Below are 5,497 nucleotides of genomic sequence, written 5' to 3'. Positions count from 1 at the left end.
CACTTAACCCCCGCTGGGAAATTGAAAATGTACGTCACATGGGGTTGGTGTGGAACATTGGAAAGCTGAGGAACTTCAAATATTAGTGTTCCACAAAGAATATTTGTTGAGTTTGGTGGCTGAACTGAAGGTGGGAAGCTCATTGGAAGTTCCTAAAATGGGAAATGAAATCTTTGGTATCCTCTTTATACTCAGAAAAACAAAAAGGACCTGTCCCTGACACCTGGGATATTTCTCACTCTAGCCAAGTTTCTCTAAGGAAATTTAGATAAAATTGTAGAGATAGATGGATCAATAGATAGACAAGATAGATTTGTTTATCACAGTATTTTTCTGGTACAGAAAACTTGGATAATATCTCAATATCCTATAGTAAGGGATTGGTTTCATTATAAAATATCTATAAAATTTTGCAGCTATTACAAATCATGTGGACTATGTTAAATAATGTTAAATGTAAAGATATGTTAAAGAGCCTCATGAAACTAATGATCCCACTTTAGATAATGAAATAATTTGTCCTTTAACAGGAACTACTAGCTAAATATTCAATTCTAAAAAACAGAAAATGAACAGCCTAAATGTATTTAAGATAATTAAAAGAGAAAAAAAATAAATCAAAAAACAAGAGAATTAAGTCTAAGAGGTAGTACTTTTAAAGGTATACCAACAAATACATTTTGCATATAAAATATAAATCAAGAAGAAAAGGACATAACATCATGAAACATGGGCATGGAGTAGATCTTTTAGAAGAAAACAGATGATAATCTGGGCAATGTAACCTTTTGAGTAAGGTTTTGAAAATCTTTATGTAAATGATCCTGTACAATATATTTCTAGAACTGACACATGGAGAAAGAAAAACCTTTATACAAAACTAAAACTGGAAATAATTATGAAAAATTTATTTACTTATGTAATTTTAAGAGGCAGCTTTTGGGAGTTGCTTACTCATTTTGGTTTTCTTTATTTTGTATTGAAATCTGCATGTCTCTTATTTCCATTAGAAAAATATTATCAATATAAAATGTTGGTCCACTTTCGTCTCTTTTACTTCTACCATTCAAAATTTAATATTTATTTTATTCAAGTACAAGCAGAATCACATACCTAATATGAGGACTAAATATTTCACATCATTAAATTAGTAGGATTTAATTGAATTAGGTCTGATCTTTATTTTTTCAGGAAGAATAACTCATTTTCCTCTGTGTTATTATCCCTGTTCTTTTATTTATTTGAGCCACTATGTACTAAGTACCTCTTCTCTCACATTCAGCCAGGAGTGTACATAACTATAATTTATAGCCTCAGTTTCTGGATTCATTATCTAATAATCAATTCATCAAATCTGTCTATGATAGGGTATTTCCATGATAACTTCAGACATTTTAGTTACACATTCACTTTTCAAACGTTGATTGTTAATATCAAGATGTTAACTTAAAGGCAGGTTGAGAACCACCCTGTGCCTCCTATTGCCATGCTGCTGATAGGTCTTTGGACAGATAATTCTTCAATCTCAGTGTGCTCTCCTTTGGGTAAAGCAGCAACCTGGTAAGCCCATCTAGCAGGAAAATTACTCTTGAAACACTGTTTGCAGATTTCACTGACAGTATTGAAGTCATTTATGGCAGCCGGCAAAACAGTTGCTTTGACAACATTAGTGATGTCACAGCCTGCAGCTCTCAGATTTTCACCTGTGTTCATAAAAGCATGCTTAGTTTCTGGTATTTCCCTTCCTGGAACAAGTTGTCCATTAGAAGGGTTCGTGCCTTTCTGACCAGAGATGTAAATGATCCTGCCAAATAACACTTGATTGTACGGACCAATGGCCCTAGGGCTTTTATGGTGTTGATCATGTGTTTAATTAGGGACAACATGACTGGTCCTTCTTTGGCATGCCCCTCCAGGAGAAGAAACCCCTACACCAGCCCTACCTGCGTCTCACCCCTCACTTTGGTTTTCCAGAGAATATTTTTCACATTGTCTAGAAATAATATATTTTTAGAACATAAAACGTTTTATACCAGGGGCTGTAGCTCAGTGGTAGAGTGCATGCCTCGCACGTGTGGGGTACTGGGTTCAATCCTCAACATTACATAAATAAAGATATTGTGTGCATCTATAGCTAAAAATATACTTTTTTTAAAAAAAATTTACAACAAAGAATATAAACACTTTTCTCAATACATGCTATCATTTGAACACCAATATTGGACCAAGCCCATGCACAAAAACTTTCCAGGTCACTCTGTGGCTTAATTAAAGGACTTCGAAATGAAAAGATAGGCCTGGATTCTCTGTGTGATCCCAATGTGATACCAAGAGCCCTTTGAAAGCAGAGAGGCAGCAGAGAAACGATGGTGGAGGCAGAGTTGGAATGATTCACTCTGAAGATGGTGGAAGGGCCCCCCACCAAGGAATAGATACAGGGAAGTCAAGAAAACAGATTTTCTTCCAGACCCTTCAGAAGGGACAAAGCTTAGTGAACCAATTTAGAATTCTGACTTCTAGAACTGTAAAAGGATAAACTTGTGTTACTTTAAATCACTCAGTTTGTGGTAAATTGTTGTAGCAACAATAGGAAATAAATATAAGGGCTTTAAAATGAAAATCTAATATTAGCAAACCAAATTATCAACCAATTTGCTTGTTCACAAGCAATGAGCCCAACGAGATTCTTAGACAAGAGAGTTAGCTACTTGGGAAGTGCTCTCAGGAAAAAAGGAGAAGGAAAAACAGGAAGAAGAAAGTCACACAGGGAGATTCAGGAAGATTCCAGACCAGGGCCTTAGCCCTGCCCAAGGCAAGAGATGAATTTTTCAGCTATGCACTGGCCAAGGGCTGCTCACATGAACATAAAATCAGAGGCACTTCTGCTTTCTGTGGGTCTGCAAGGTGTTTGCAGTAGGTCTAAGTAGCCCAAGAGCAGGTTCCCGAAACAAGTTCAAGGTGGGGGCTGTTCAGAAGCAAAAATATCTACCAAAAGGGTGGGGAGTGAGAGGATGGGGCAACTGTGAACAGAACATGCAGGTCAAGTCCTGGGGTCTGCCCAGAGCAAGGAGGGTCTGAAACATGCATTAGGTATGTACTGTATTTTTATTATTTTAGGGCATAACTAAGAAATTCAATAGTACATTTAAATTATGAAATCTACTAATATTTTCTAATAAATCAATAGGCAAAAGAAAAAACTTGATAATTTCACTGATGTTGTAAACAGCACATGTTCATTCATATTGAAATTTCTTAATAAAGTGCATCAATTTCAAAACTCATATTCAGCTTTAATCTGTATACATTTTTTCCCACAGACCTTTCTGTCCATTGTGAACTGCCCTCACACACATTCTTGCAGTCATGTATTTTTAAGGAAAGGAGTGGGTTAGGTGCATCAAAATCAAATAATAAATAATCAGGAAATAAATGCCAAAAATCCTTTTATGCAAACATGTGTTAAGCAAATTGATTTATATTCCACTAATAGACATTATACATTACTTGAAAACACAAAATTGAGGTCTGCAGAGCATAGACATAATTAACCAAGATGAATAGGAAAAACATAGTAGATAAAGTTAGAATACCTGGATTCAATGTTTCTCTCTGCTAGCCCACAGTCATGACATTAAGGAAGCTATTTGATTTCTCTGGTCTTAGTTTCTTCATTGGCAAAGTCAGATTGCATATTTATTTGTTGTAGAAAGGCATTATAGCATTACTCTCATACTATAGTCCTAAAACAAGCAAAAGTGTCTATAGAGATGTGAATTGTGTGGGTGATATTCAATTCTTTTTGGGACCAATACCAATGAATTCATGAGATATTTATTGCTTATCAATTTGTTAGTTTTTTATAGCACGGTTACCTTATTGATTTTGCCCTTCTAGTACTGTTGAATCTTCTAGTTCTGGGTCAAAAAAGAAGTGGTACACAGCCGACTTCAGATTGCACCACTGTGATGACCACTAGCACAATTGGATTTTCAAAGTGGACATGTATATGTCCAAGTGTCCAGTTTGCAAACGCCATCTTGAAAGTTTTCTGGAACTGTGTTCTGCCATTAAAACAAACAAAAGAACATATTGGAAAAGTTTCATTTCTGTCCTCTATCATACATTATGTTTTAAGTTAGCAATATTCATTCAAAGCAGTATTGTGGCAATGTTATCAATTTTTGACCCCAAAATCTGGGTTCATTTTCACTCTTGGAATTGTGGAACCAATAACAAGACCAAGCACTGTTTGAGCAGTGAAAGAGAATTTTATTCTTGGCCAAGAACAGAAGTGGGAGTTAAACTCTAAAATTTAAATTCCCATTCCTTAGGAGTCAAGAGGTTATAAAGGGTAAGGGAAATGAAGGAAAGGGATAGGTTATAAAGAAATATGCATTTCTGGGAATGGGTAGAAACTGTCCAGAAATTCAGGAACTGCTGCTTTTGGCTCCTTCCATGTTTGTTTGTTTGTTTGTTTTTTGGTCACTCATGGCAATTATCAGCTGTCATGGCCCTGGGGGCAGGTGTCATTTAGTATGTGGATGGAATTATAATGAAGGCAGAGCTAGAGGTTGTCCCATGGTCACTCTGGCAGCCATCTGAGATCCAACCAGTCTCTGCCAGCCCACCTCAAGAGGAATTTCTGACCCTTAGTCAGCCTGTTCTCAAAGATAAGCAAGATTAGGGAATGGTAGAAATTCATTTAGGTCACCTGGGCAGTACAAGATTAGGGCAGGTAACAGAAAGACTTCCTATTTTATTGGAAATATTGAAGAAGCCCTCCATAAGTAAATACCCAGTCTGTGTCATGTTGTCTCAAAAGAGCCTTTTAGTTTTGCTCTCTCCATAACTGCTTTTAAATTTAAGTATTATTTCACTGAAGGAAAGCTGGAAAGAGCCCGCCTTATGGGGTTGGTCCCTGGAGTGTTTTTTAGTGTTCTGTTCTTATCTGAAATATTGCTGAACTTCAAAAAAGAATCTTCTAATTGATTTAAAAGCATCTCCTCTCAATTGGGCATTCAATTGTAAAAAAAAATGCATTACTTAAATTATTAAAATTATTTTCCTGCGCAGACTACTTAAATAGCAGAGAAAACACTGTTTTTGATACAAGTCAAGAAAACTCACAAGGAAGCATGAAACTGCCTGAAAATCGTAAAATAAGGCAGGAGCTCCTGCTTCTTGGAAGGAAGGCAAGAACAGGTTCAAGCCATCCTAAGAAGTCTGTACTTCATCACATGGACGTGGAAAGGGAGATTTGTGTTTCAATTCAGTTAGTGGAAACCTTCGATTTGAGGTTTCTGTATTTTTTCCTTATTCCTAGCTGAGAATACAACAAGCCCTCGGAATCCCGCTTTTGGTTAAAGTTTTTATTATAGTTACACATCATATTGGGGTTCGTTTTGACATAATTATATAAGCCTGGCTCTAATTGGCTCTAAACCCCAGTACTTTCCCTTTTCCACTCCCCCTTTCTTCCCTTGTGCCCTTTCCT

General features: G+C 36.3%; 1 pseudogene; it reads right to left on the bottom strand.

Moving 5' to 3' along the window:
- Window positions 1-1,446: 1,446 nt before the first annotated feature.
- LOC124991382 (2-iminobutanoate/2-iminopropanoate deaminase-like) lies at window positions 1,447-1,886 on the bottom strand (annotated as a pseudogene).
- Window positions 1,887-5,497: the final 3,611 nt, after the last annotated feature.

The sequence above is a fragment of the Sciurus carolinensis genome, chromosome 8 (genome assembly GCF_902686445.1).
Source record: "Sciurus carolinensis chromosome 8, mSciCar1.2, whole genome shotgun sequence".
Lineage (NCBI taxonomy): Eukaryota > Metazoa > Chordata > Mammalia > Rodentia > Sciuridae > Sciurus > Sciurus carolinensis.
This window is presented reverse-complemented; position numbering and strand designations above follow the sequence as displayed.